Source organism: Vulpes vulpes, chromosome 1 (genome assembly GCF_048418805.1).
Source record: "Vulpes vulpes isolate BD-2025 chromosome 1, VulVul3, whole genome shotgun sequence".
Lineage (NCBI taxonomy): Eukaryota > Metazoa > Chordata > Mammalia > Carnivora > Canidae > Vulpes > Vulpes vulpes.
In genome coordinates this window covers 17,079,277-17,093,722 of record NC_132780.1, presented here as the reverse complement: position 1 = coordinate 17,093,722, position 14,446 = coordinate 17,079,277, and the positions used below count along the sequence as shown (strand labels likewise).

The 14,446-nt window shown below is 47.4% G+C and overlaps 1 pseudogene; it reads right to left on the bottom strand.

Moving 5' to 3' along the window:
* Positions 1-5,793: 5,793 nt before the first annotated feature.
* Positions 5,794-14,446, bottom strand: LOC112931499 (myeloid cell surface antigen CD33-like; annotated as a pseudogene).

Here is a 14,446-nt window from a genome sequence, read left to right as displayed (position 1 = left end):
CTTGCTACTGGTACTTCACTGTTTCACTGAACTCTCATGTTGTATACATTTACCTCTAGGAGACCATTGAGGTAGTTTCTAGGCTTGGGGTGGCTATGAATAAAGTGTCAATATTCGCATACAGGAATCCACACATTTCTGTGGGAATGAGTTTTGATTTCCCTTGGGTAAATATCTAAGCATCCAGTTGCTTGGTCCCTCATTGGTGTATGTTTAACAGGACAAACCTGCCAAAGTGTCCTCCACAGTGGCTGTACCATTTGGTGTTTTCCACCAGCAGAGTGTAGTGAGTTCTGGTTACTCCACATTCTCTTTAGTATTTGACATTAGGAGGATTTTTCTGTTTTGTGATTGTTTTTTTTTTTCACCATTCTAAGAGGTGTGCACTGATATCTCACCCTGGTTTTAATCTGGGATTTCCTAAGGACTGGTGAGGTTGGTGATGTTTTCATGTGCTCATTTGCCCTCCATTTTGCTTCCTGGGTGAAGTGTGGCTGATTAAATATTTGGCTGCTTTGTTTTTATTAAGCAAAATGTGCATAGCAAAAATCTTTACCCCTTAACCATTAAAATTGTCCAGGTCAGTGGCATTAAGCGCATTCTCATTGCTCTGCAGCCATCACCACCATCCATCTCCATGACTTTTCTCATCATCCCCATCTGACATTTTATGCCTATTAAATTAGTAACCTTCCATTCCCTGCTGTCCCCTACCCATCCCCTGACCTTGACAATCATAATTCTATCTTTGGTGTCTATGAATTTGCCTACTCTAGATACTTGATGTTAAATGAAATCATCCAGGATTTGTCCTTTTGTGACTGGCTTACTGCACTTAGAATAATATCCTCAACCCATACTAGAATGTGTCAAACTTTCCTTCTTTTTATTTTTTAAATGATTTTTCCTCAGAGTTTATTTTATTTGATTTTTTTTTAAAGATTTCATTTATTTATTAGAGACCCACAGAGAGAGAGACAGACAGACAGACAGAGGGAGAAGCAGGCTCCATGCAGGGAGCCCAATGTGGGACGCAATCCCGGCTCTCCAGGATCATGCCCTGGGCTGAAGGCAGCACTAAACCGCTAAGCCACTCGGGCCGCCCAAACTTTCCTTCTTTTTAAGATGGCATAATACTCCATTGATTCAACATACCACCTTTTGTTCATCTGTTCATCTGTTGATAAACCTTTGGGTTGCTTTCCACCTTTTAGCTCTTATGAAAAATGCTGCAATGAACATGGATATAGAAGTATCTATTCAAGTGCCTGCCTTTGATCCTTTGGGTATATGGTCACATGTGAAATCTGAATTCTATGGTAATTCAGCGTTAAATTTTTTTGAGGAACCACCATACTGATTTCCACAGCAAACGCACCATTTACAATCTCAAGAGCAAACCACAGGAGTTCTACTTTCTCAGCTTCCTCACCAACACTTGTTGTTTCCTGCTTTTTGTTTCATTTTATTTTTTATGATAGTCATCACAATGAGCGTGGAGGGCTTTCTCATTGTGTGCTTGTTCTGTATTTTGCAGATACCAGATGTTGAACCTGTGTTCATGTGCTTAGTGGCTATTTGTATACTTTTTGAGAAGTAGCTATTCAAATCCTTTGCCTATTTGAAAATAGGGTCATTTGGTTTTTTTTGTTGTTGAGTCCCAATTTTTTGTACAATTAGGTTTTGTTTGTGCACTTAATGTTTTGCCTTAAGAGTCCTTGATATATTCTAGAAGGAATTCTTTTGTCTGATAGATGGATGTACTATTTTCCCTCTTCTGCCGCTTTTCTCTTAGCTCCATTAATAGTGGCTTTTACACAGTAATTGACTAAGGTTGTGTTGGAGGTGTGTATATACAGGTCTTCTTTCTTTCTTTTTTTAAAATTCCATATGTGACTCACACCTTGGCTGCATTATATTTCCTTTGGTCGGTGCTCTTCCAGAGGCCGACCAATCTAGAATCAAATACGAATCTGCCATTTCCTGGCAAGTTTAGTCAACACTTTGTAACAATCGAGAACTTCAGTTTCTTACATGTACCAAAAAAGAATAATAAAATCATGTTTTATAAAGCATTGTGAGAATTGACTGAAATAAAAGAAGAACCCAATATTTTTCTGGAGAAAAAAAATAGTGGCTTTTACAGAACAGAAGTCCCTGTGCCCCAAAATGTGTGTTACACCTGAGATGACCCACTACTGTATCAGGATGTGGGAAAACAGAGTAAAGAAGGTATGGGGGCCAGATGGGGGCATTTAGGGGTGGAAAAAATCACTTGAGTGGTGCAGTGGACTGAATCATGACCTCCAACATACCCAGGTCTTAATCCCTGGATCCTGTAGATGTTACCTTACCAGAAAGAGAGTCTTTGCAGGTGTGAGGAAGTTAGGGATCTGGACTGTGGGGATCACCCTAGATTATCTGGATTGAGTCCTAAATCTATCCTTCTAAAGAGGAAGCAGAGGGTGACTTCCTGAACACAGAGCAGCATGAGGCAACTTGGCCACAGAGATGGATTGGGGAGCAGTGAGATCATGGGTTAAGGAATGGTGGCAGCCCCATCACCTGCAAAAACCAGAAGGATTCTCTCCTGGAGCCTCTGGAGGGCGTGGAGCTCAACCACTCTTGCTTTCTGTGCAGTTAAGCTGATTTTGGATTCTGGGGTTCAGGACAGGGCACCCAAGATGTGTCACCTTGACATCGTGACCCTTTCAGGCTGAAGGGATTTGAGAAATGGCAAGTGGAGGAAGGGCTTTGTGATCTTCCCCTCCATCTCTCCACCCAGAGGAAGGAGCACCACATGTCTGAAGACAGAGGGGCAGAGACAGATTGGGCAGGCAGGTCTCATCAAGCCCCTCCAGTTACTACCCATGCTCAAATACTTTGAGGAACCCCTAGGAGGGGCTCCAACTTTCCACTCTTCATCAAATCTAGCAAAATAACCCCACACGTTTAACCATTTATTCGGATCTTTATTTTATGATGGCTCCTGTGCCACATGACTCTCATATTAAATATATTTGTGTACTTTCCTCTGATTCACCTCCCTCTTGTTACATGGTCCCAAGGGAGATCTTAGCAGGGCTGAGGAATACAACATGTTTCCTTCAGCTTTCTGGTCTCTCAGTGAGAGATTACAATTCTTTTGTTTTAAGACCCCAAGAGTGTGAGATTTGCCCCAGTGACCCTAGGAAGCTAATACAGGCAGGAAATCAGAGATGCCCCCTCCAGGGAGAGTGCAGAGAAAGACAAGGAATAACTCTTCTCCAGACCCTTGCTCTGCTCCTCTTTTGCAGCAAAGTCCTCACAGGGTTGTCTGTGCCCCCTCTGCTATCTCTCCTCACTGATTCTCCTGAACTTGTTCCAACCACTTCCTCACCCTCTTCCTGCCCCTCCTGTCAGATCTGTCATCCCAGTGACAAACTGCCTCCAGGTGCCTCCTCTGTGTGCTCTCAGCCCCTTTTCTCCCCAATGATTATCTCCTTCCACTAGCTCTGCTAGGATTTTACAACTCCTGGACCCCTCTCTTGACTCTAGACAGTCACAGCCTGCTCCATCCCTGACATTCTCAGAATGAGCATCTCTAAAGTCCTTGACTCCACCCTGCCAGATGCTCAGGGAAGACACCGGGCATCACTCTTGCTCCTCTCCTTCCTTCTACCCGCCACATCCATTAGAAAATCCTGTTCATTTTATTTTCATAATATATCCAAAAAGAAGTCCCCACTGTCTCTGGTTTGAGTCAGCATCACTTCCTGCCTGGAATAGCCAGCAGTGCCCTTCTCCATCTCTGTGTTGTTGTTGGGACCCACTCTGGCTGGTCCTGAGCAAAATAATCTTGGGGATCCTATTGAAAGGAAAGTTCAGTCATATCTCTGCTTTCCTCAAAGGCTTCCAGATTCTTGGGATCCCTGGGTGGCGCAGCAGTTTGGCGCCTGCCTTTGGCCTGGGGCGCAATCCTAGAGACCCAGGATCGAATCCCACGTCAGGCTCCCGGTGCATGGAGCCTGCTTCTCCCTCTGCCTGTGTCTCTGCCTCTCTCTCTGTGACTATCATAAATAAAAAAAAATAAAAAAAAATAAAGGCTTCCAGATTCTTGCACGTTCTGCACGGCTCACATAGTCTGCACCAGGAGAACATCTGCACTCTATCTATGAAGTTTGCACTCCCACCACTGTGTCTCCACCCCCATGAGGTCACCACTTCCTCGGGGTTTCCACACCTTCCCGAGTCTGCACCACCTTGGGTCAGCATCATTGTCCCAGCATCCCCACCTTGCACTCCTGTGCTCTCAACTTCAACCTCTTGTGTTCACAGCACAGCAGAACTGCTCCCACCTCAGAGCTACGTCACTCACTATTTCCCATTTTCCATTTCTTGGGATAGTTGTCTCTCAGGCAAATACAGAACCTGCTGTGTCACCTGCCTTCAAGTTGTTACTTAAATGTCACTTCCTCATTCTCTTGGTTACAGAACATGGTCATGAGCTGCTTAGTCTGCATAGTTTATCTGCAAACACATATTCTACTTAATGTGCTCTAATATAATTTCTTATTTATTTCTTTTGATTTCTTTTCTCCAGAATGACAGGCCTTGACGACAGACTTTTTGATGTGTTCACTGAAGCCCCCCATCATCTACAACAAGGTGGTACATAGTAGGTGTTCAATAGTACTTGTTGAAGGAGTCTATAAATAACCGGATATTACTTCACTCAAAACCATTTGAGACACACACACACACAGAGCTAGGTGGCACTTAAGACTGAGCTTGAAGATGATTAGGACTTGGAGATGCAGGATTGGAGAGGGAAGGGAACTTCAGGAGAAGGAAAGGCACATGCAAAGTCTCGGGTCAGGATAACCCTTAGCCTGGCTTGTTGTGGAGACATTGCAAGATGCAGGGAGAGGTAGAGATCTGGGTGGAGGGTCCAGTGGAGGATGGACCAAGCCTGGCCTTCAAATCCACTGTTTGCACCTCAGTCTTGGCTCTGGAGAAGAATCATAGCTGTTCATGATGGGGAGGAAGTGGACGCTAAACGTCTTCCAAGGCTCAGTGTGTTGAGGAGAGAGAGGGAGGCAGGAGGCAGGTGGAAGAGAGGAGGCCACAGGAATAAGCAGGGCAGGATGGGGAGGAGACCAGCATCAGGATGAGCTTAGGAGGGAGGATGGGCAAGATTGAGTGAGGTACTGGATCAGGCAGAAAGGCGGGAGGTCGCAGTGGAGAGCCACACCTCAGTTCTGGTCTTAGAGATAGGGGCCAGGTCAGCCCTGTGAGGGAAACCCAGTAGAGAAGTGGGCTTGGGAGGAATGTGGCAGCTCAGCTCTGGCCACGCTGAGTGGAACAATCCTGGGGCCATCCTGGGGGAGGTGTTGGTGGGATGTTGGATGGTGAGCTGCCCACATCGCCCAGCTGAGGGATTAACTGGGGATGGTGTTTGCCTCCTCCATGTCCCCTGCAGGCCTGGCTGTCTCCTTCCTGAGGAACCTCAGTCTGAGAGAAGAGACCAGGGTCTTTCAGTCTACCTGTGGTGGTGCAGGGTGAACTGACTCACCCGTGTTCCCAGTTAAGGGGTTGGAAGTGAGTGATTGAGGTAGGAGAGGGCAGGTCTGGTCCCACAGATCACCTTGAGCCCAGCAGGCACATTCCATCTGCACACTCAGTGGAATCCTCTCCCCTGGTGGGCCTCCTGCCTGCCCTGCTCTCTAACCTGTTCAGTCCCTCCTCACTGGTTCTGGGACTCAGCCACATGTCCCCGCCCTCCCTATGCCTCCCCTTTCCTTGGGGTCCTGCTCACATGAGGATGATGAGGCAGAGGAGGAAGAGCAGGGTCTTGACAGCCACTTCCCCAATGACCACCAGAAGCACCTCTGCCACAGGCCCATATTTTTCTGTAGGGATATGGGACGAGGACAGATTCAGGTGCTTGAACACAACCCTGTGTCCTTCACTCCTAGCATGGCTCTGGACATTTTTTTTCTCCAGGACTTCCTGCATCACTGGATGCGGGACTACCTGTGCCTGGGCCCTCACCCTACCCCATGCTCTGTCCTTCCAGCAGTAGGCCTGGACAAATATGCATAAGTTGCACCTCATCAGAATGAATCCTTTTATTTGCCTATTGACCATGTTGAGAAAGTTTGAAGGCAGCCTATGTAGGGAGAGAAAATATTTGCCAATCATAGATCTGATTAGGGCATAGTATCCAGCACAAATAAAGAACACTTACAACTCAACAACAAAAAGACAATCAATCCATTTTAAAAATGGGCAAATGTGGGCACCTGTGGGGCTCTAAATTCTGACTCTTGTTTTTGGCTAAGGTCATGATCTCTGGGTGGTGAGATCGAGGTCCATGTCAAACTCCACACTTAGATTCTTCCTTTCCCTCTGCCCTTCCCCATTCCTGTTCTCTCTCTCTCTCAAATAAATAAATCTTTAAAAGAAAATGGGCAAAGGACTTTAAAAGCTTCTCTAGAGAAAGTATACAAAGGACAAATACGTCCATGTAAGAATGAACGACATCATTAGACATTACATAAGTGCAAATCAGACCACAGTGAGATAGTCATTCATACCCACTGGTAGACTATAATTATTTTTTAATTTTTATTTTTTATTTATTTTTTAAAAGATTGTATTTATTTATTCATGAGAGACACAGAGAGAAAGAGAGAGGCAGAGACACAGGCAGAGGGAGAAGCAGGCTCCATGCAGGGAGCCTGACGTGGGACTCGATCCCGGGTCTCCAGAGTCATGTCTTGGGCTGAAGGTGGTGCTAAACCACTGAGCCACCTGGGCTGCCCAGGCTGTAATTATTTTTAAATGGATAGTAAGAGTGTTGGAAAGAATGTATAGAAATTGGAAACCTCACACACTGCTGGTGGGAATATAAAATGGTGCTGCCACTGTGGGAAACAGTCTGATAGTATCCTCAAAAAATGAAAACATAGAAACTACCCTGTGGCCCAGCATCTCCATTTTTGGACATATGCCCAAGAGAACTGAAAAAAAATGCTCAAAAAAACCCCCATCCTCTAGTGTTCATAGTAGCATTATCATAACCCCAAAAGGAAATCACCCAAATGTCCATTGACTGATAAATAGATGAACAGAATGTGGTACATCCATACAATAAACAATATCCAGACAGGGGTGCCTAGGTGGCTCAATTGGTTAAGCGTCTGCCTTTGGCTCAGGTCATGACCCTGTGGCTCCTGGATCCAGTCCTGCATTGGCTCCTTGCTCAGTGGGGAGTCTACTTTTCCTTCTCCCTCTGCCTCTTCCCTTGCTCCCACTCTCTCTCTCTCTCTCAAATAAATAAATACTCTTTAAAAAAATAAAAATAAATTCAAAAAGTAGTCCCCAGACAAAAAGGAATTAGACTCATACATGCTGTATGGATGATCCTTGAAAACATTTTGTTAAAATGAGGGAAGCCAGGGATCCCTGGGTGGCTCAGCAGTTTGACGCCTGCCTTTGGTCCAGGGCATGATCCTGGAGTCCCAGTATCGAGTCCCGCATCGAGCTCCCTGCGTGGAGGCTGCTTCTCCCTCTGCCTGTGTCTCTGCCTCTCTCTCTCTCTGTCTATCATGAATAAATAAATAAAATCTTTAAAAAAAAATGAGGGAAGCCAGACACAAAAGACCATAATTCGTGGGATTTCATTTAGCTCACATACCCCCAGTAGGCAAATCCACAGAGATAGAAGGCAGATGAGTGGTTGCAGGGGGTCAAGAGAAGGAGGAATTGACAGTGACTGCCTAACAGGATTGGGGTTTCCTATTAGGGGTGATGACAATGCAGGGTGGATGGAATCAGGTAGTGGTGATGGCCAACATTGTGAATCTACTAAGAACCACCTATTGTGCTTTTTAAAATGGCTAAAATGGCCAGTTTTCTTTGAGGTGAATTTTTCGTCAAATAACAATAATGCATATGCATAAGAAATACCGTAGGAAATATCAGTTCCCACCTGGTACTGGCAAAGATCAGCACTTTCATCCCACGCAGGGTTGGTGAACACACACACTTTGAGGCCTGGCTGCTGGGAACACAAACTTGTTCACTCTCTGCAGAGAAAACTTGGCCCCATCTCTCCAGATTAGAAAGAACCTGTGATCCAGGTATTTTGGATTTAGGAATGTATCCCAGAGACAAATGCACACACATGGAATGAGATGCAAGATTGTCAATTGCAGTATTGCAGTGCTTCTGTTGGTACAATAAAATGAATGCCACGATTTTCCATTAGGAGAAGACGCACACAGAAGCAGAATCCATCCATGGGAAGGAATACTGCACAGCGATGGAGAAAATTGAGGATGGTCTGTACTACTGATATCAAAGGACCCCCCAGATCCTCTAGAGGGAACACACCAAGGCTTAGAGTAGCTATGGACACTTGTCACTTCCTGGGAGAGTCTGGGCATCTGAGGACAGACTCTACTGTGAATTTTGAATGTTTGTCCATGTGAATATATTATCTGTTCACAAGTACTAAATAAGCAATTGTTAGGGAGAATAAAAGATGGGGAAGCAGGAGTCATCAGGAGATGCATGATGAGGGGCCTCCAGAGGCAGATCTGCCTGGTGCATGTTGTCCTGTTCTCCTGATAACGTGGGGTGTAGGGGGGAATACAGAAGTGAGTGAGGCAATGGCTGAAGGGGACAGCTGCCCACAGGGACAAGGGGGCTGGGGAGGGAGAGTAAACACAGGGTTCGCCTGCAGGGGATCCTGGTCACCAGAGTGAGTCCAGAAAGAGGCAGGGGCCCAGCTCTGCCCTGAGCTTTGAAGAAGCCCCACTCCCTATACCCCAGGAAGACACTCCTTACCTGTGCTATGTCCCAAGCAGACATTAGTTGTTGGGTTCTGTGTGACACCTACTATGGGAAGAGGAGATTTCCCTCTTTAGTGGGGTGGAGTTATGTCAGATACATGTGGGCATCTCCCTCACCCCAGAAACCTCAGAAACACAGAAGGAACAGTGCTTGTGTCCTTACAAGTCCAACACTCAACCAGGCATCCAGGACTAAGCACCAGGCATCTTGAGGCTGGCCTTCCCTCAATTCATCCCTAACATACCCAGTTGGTCCTGGCTCTGTACTCACAGATGACCCTGAGCTGGATGGTCCTTTCCACTATCACACCAACTGCAGGGAACTGCACCTGACCATGGTGCCATGGTCCTGGGGCCAGGGGGTGAGGGTGAGTACTGAGGAGAGGTGGGTCCTGGGGCCCAGGGAAGTAAGGGCAGCTGACATTCAGGATAAGATGGTGGGGGTGTGCCCTGCTCACAGGCCCAGGGCACAGAGCAGGTCAGGTTCCTGGGGTAGCCACACTCCAGGGTCCCTGGTATGAGGATGTCAGGTGTATGGGTCAGGGCTGTAAGGAGATGGGGAGACATGGGAATCAGGAGGAGGTTTGAGGTGAGGCCCTGAGAGAAGCCTCAGGCTTGGTCCAGCTCCTGCCTCTGAGCCCCAACATGGGTTACCTCTAGCCTTTCCCAGGAAGAGTGTCCCATCCTGGCTCTGTCCTGGGATCCCGTCCTTCCCTTGTGGCCTCCTGTGAAATCTGTTCTTTATCGGTCAGATGCACGGTAAGCTGGTTGTGTAGGTAATTATATATCACATAAGACCTTTTCTCCACCCTAAAGAAGTATGTCCCTGAGTCCCTTCTCTGTGCATCTCTGATCTCCAGGGATCCGCAGTAAGCCTGAGGTCCCTGAGGGGGTGGAATTGGCCCTGGGTCCCCTCCTGCACTTTTCAATTCAGATTTTTTTTTTGTGGCCACTGGAGCATCCTGGAATATAAGGGCCCCTTCTCAGAACCAGTAGCTATGAACGGAGTCAGAGTCAGTCCAGCCATCTTGGGGTAGAAGATATTGCAGGCCTGGAGATACAGGCCCTCCTGCACCATCAGGGACTCCTGAACTTGCATCCAGTATCTAGAACCCTGAACTGGGCGTCCTGCAAGGAAGGTCAGCAGCAGTCACCCTCTGCCAGGCCTCTTTCCCTCAGCCCACTCACCTGCCCACAGCAGGAACAGCAGCAGCACCTTTGAGATGGAGGGTATGTGGGCTTCCTGGGGGTGAAGGAGAGGTGGAAGGCAGTGGGAGAGGTGCTGGGGAGGACCCATGGGAGGCTGGGGAGGAGCCTGAGTCCTGGTGATTCTCAGAAGAGCAATTGCAGCCCCAGATCTGACCCCCTCTCAGCACAGAGTCGGGCATATTCCCCAGCCAGAGACCCAGGAGACCCCCTCCCCAGGGAGGAGAGACCAGGAAAAACCCTGTGTCCTGCCCGCATATTTCTACACTTCCTTCCAGCACCAGAGCCTGGACCAGGGATGTGTATCTTGCCCATCAGGCCTCAAATTTACTGGAGGCCTGTCCTGAAGGCAGGGGGAGGGGGAACACAGCAGATGTGTCTGAGACCCCCAAAGCATGAGAGAGGGGTAGGTGGGTGCTCTGAGTCCTGCTGTCCAAACTGTGGTACCACTGGTGTCCTCCACATGCTCTGCGGAAATGGTCACTTCCTGGTCTGGGCTGAGTTAGCCACTATGGTGTTTGGACCTGCAATTCTTAAACAGGGGTGTCTGCCTGCCCCACCCCCACCCCGACCCCCACCTTTGGAGGGCCATTTGTCAGTGTCTGGACATATCTGATCATCATAGCTTGGGAGGAGGGTATGTCTGGCATCTAGTAGGTTGAGACTAGGGAAGCTTCTAAACCTCCTCTGATGCACAGGATGACCCCTAAAATCATGCAGCTCCAAGGTTCAATAGTGCTGAAGTTGAGAGAGCCCAGTTGAGAGCTGAAAGGCAGTCACTTTTTCCAGATATGGGATCTCGGAGATTCTGCGTGGGGGTCCAACCCATGAAAGATGAGGAAAGGTCTTGGGCACAGAGTGGGTGTCTGTTCTGTGTTGGGGCTGGAGGCATAGAGGAGACACAGAAGAGCCGGTCCATGTACTTGAGATGATCCCCATCCAGGGGAGAGACATACAGTCTATAGGCATCTGCTTGGTAGAGACTACGAGGGCAGAGACAGGCTGGGGCCATGGGGCTGGAGGCTCTGTTGGCGAGTACTTTGGGGCACGAGTGAACAGAGTGGACATGGCCTGCACTCTCAGGGGACAGGAAGGAAGATTCCCAGCAATAGGACACTGCCATGGGCCCAAGAGCAAGGTCGAGGCAAATCAGGCCCAGCAGTAGGAAGAGCTGTTTGCACCTCCCTGTGGTGGTCCTGCTCTTGCAACTGGTGGCACTTCCCCACACCCTCAAGGGCCTCCGGGTCTTCTCTCATTTCCCACTCCCTTACTCCTGCCTTGCCATGTGGTCTTCCCGCCAGCCCTGGGGGAGGCCATGCCTGCACCCACTGGAGGAGTTAGCTTCAGGCAGTGCAGATGCCTGCCTAGCTGCCTTCCAGACTTGTGGCTGCTCTGCTCCTTGCCATCAGCTCTTTGACTTCCCTCGTGGGGAGACTGGCTTGTCCATTCCGCCACATTCTACTGGATGAGCCTGTGAGCCCAGTGCTGTGCTGTGCTGGGGCTGGGAGGTGAACAGACACACTCTAACCTCAAGGAGCCCCCAATCCTGCCTGACTGGGCTATCATGAGGTGAGGTGCAGGGAGTGTTCGAATCCTTCCCATGGATGGCTCAGGGAGACTGCATGGAGGATGGGATCTTCGGCTGCTGTCACTCCTCCCTGTCCTTCTCATGTCGTCCTTTCCCACATCTCTCATTCCCAGGACCTCTGTGCCCCAGCCACAAGCTGGACAGGCCCCAGGCCCTTCCCTTGAGGCCCCGTCACCTCTAGGATCCAGGATCCCAAGCACAGGCATCACACATACCCCTGTCCTGGTGACAGCAACACAGAAAACAGAGTTGGTCTGTGTCCCTGGGAATGCCCGAGGCTGAACCTGAGAATAAAGTTGAGCTGTTGGGTCTTGTCCCAGCTGAGCTGGAGGTCACCCGTGTGGAGTTACCCCTGTCCCTCCTACCATCCTCTCTCATACCTGCTGGGAGGCGCATCCCAGGGACCAGCTTCCTGAAACTCTGCTAGTAGAGTCAGGGAGACACGAGTGCCCAGTAGATGCCATGCTCAGTGAGTGATTCCCCTCTGTCTCCAGCTCCTACCCTGGACAGCGAGGGCTGGGAGCAGCTCAGGTGTGGCCCTCCAGGACCTTTTAGTGACTCCCTCTTCACCCCTTGGTGAGGGAGGTTTTCCTTATGGATGCTTTCGCTTCAGGCAACACCTCCTCTTGTCCACCCTCACACGTGTGGGCTCTTTCTCTTGCTTTTCACATGCTCTCGGCAGCCTGTACATGTGCGTCCAGATCTGCCCGACAACATGCTGAGTCGTGTCTATTCTGCAGTTGGAAGAGCAATTTGTGTTTCTGTGTGAATGTAGGAAATGGTGTATTAGGTTTTGTTACAAAATATCCTGTGGAGCCTGTAATCAAAAGCTGTCCTCTCTCTGTGCAGAAGTTTATGGAATGGTGCTTTTAAGAAACCTCCCATCCAGTGCTGAGCAAACCAAAACAGAACCTGCCCTAAAATCTCAGCACACCAACAGAGGAGGAAGAAGTGTGTTCTTGACTGACTGCTGAGACCATCTTCCTGTGGAAATCTGCAGAGGCCGAAATGGAGGCGGTGGCCACCAGGTGGCAGTAGCGATTCCTCAAATTTCCTCCTTTAAACTAAAAGACTAAAGGAATTAGGTGAAAGGTCGTCTGAGATTTTTGTGATTCCAAGGAAGTAGTCCAGTTGACTGAGGGAAGCGTGTTAATGTGAGCATTGGTGTCAACTAATTACTGTGCTAAATGTTTTACCTGTAATACATCCTTTGAGCCCCATGTAGACCTGCTGAGGTCTGTAGTAATGATCCCTTTCAATTTTATAAGCAACAATGAGGTTCATAGATGTGATATTCTTTCCTTTTTTTTTTTTTTTTAAGACAGATCTATTGAGGTACAATTGCTGTACAGAAAAATGGCACATATTTAATGTAGGCAATTTGATGAGTTTGAACTTATGCGTGGTACCTGTAAAATCATGACCACAATCCTGGTTACAAACATGTCCATCACAACTTAAAGTTTCCCTGTGCCTTTTTTTTGCTTTTTTTGTTTTGTTTTGTTTGTTTGCTGTTGTAGTAAGAAAACTTAACATGAGATCTACCCTCTTAACAAATTTGTTCAGTGCACAATACAGTATTAGTAGCTACAGTCACCATGCAGAACAGCTGATCCATCCTGCATACCTTTTTATCTTTTGACCCATAGCTCCAGGCCCTGACAACCACCACAATACTCTCTGCTCCTATGAGCCCAACAACTTTAGATACTTCACTTAAGTACAATTGTGGAGTATTTGTCCTTCTGCCATTGGCTTATTCCATTTAGTATAAGGCCTTAGCAGAAAACGCATGAGGGAGTGCTTCAGGTTGTGAGACCATCCGCGTGAGCCTATGGAAGTATAAAACTCACTGGGAATGGCAGGTACACAGACAAATACGGAACATGGTAACTTTAATGGCGGTATATGAATCACTTTTAATTTTAGTATAAAAGTGAAAAGACAAAAGTGTTAAGAATAACTATAACTACAACAATTTGTTAATGGATACTTAATATGAAAAGATCTAAATTGTGACATCAACAATATAAAGTGTTGGGGGGTTCAAGTGTAGAGTTTTATGTACAATTAAGTTAAGCTGTGATCAGGTTATGACAGACTGTCACAACATTTAGATATTTCGTGATGTTGCTTTCTGGAGAGCAGATCACACTCCTCTTGGAGCCAGGCTTGAATTCATCTTCCTGTCTCTAAATTGTTTTTTTTTTTTTTTTTTTTAACTGTATACTCCAAATCCCCAAACCCGCAAATGGAAAATATATAATGGAGGACACAATGTGGATTATTTAATGTGGAGTAATTATTGACTTGACCACCAGGTCTGGGTCTCCTGTCTTATATGTCTCTGCCTCTGAGCCCCCTTACTTTTTTCTCAAAATAAATAAATAATAAATAAATTGGAGTGGGAACCCAGGGAGGGGTAGAAGGGGAGGGAGAGAGAGAATCAAGCAGACTCCCTGCTGAGTGAGGAGCCCAGCTGTGGGCTCTATCTCACAACCCTGAAATCATGACCTGAGACGAAATCAAGAGTTAGACGCTTAACTGATTAAGCCACCCTTTATTATTCAGGACATAATTTGATCTGGCTTTAGGTGTGGCTGGTTCTAGGGTTCCACTGAGAGGCCCTATCACTCTCCTTGCTTTTCTTTGATGGTGTGGTTGCTAATTTTAATCAGCCTGGCTTTTGTTCTCAAAACCATACAGGTACAAGTTGTGATGTCCAGTCTACACATGAGGATACTGAGGCCTACAGAGATCAGATAATTTTCCTACAGAAACTGGAGTCTCTACACTTACCCGCTACTTCCAT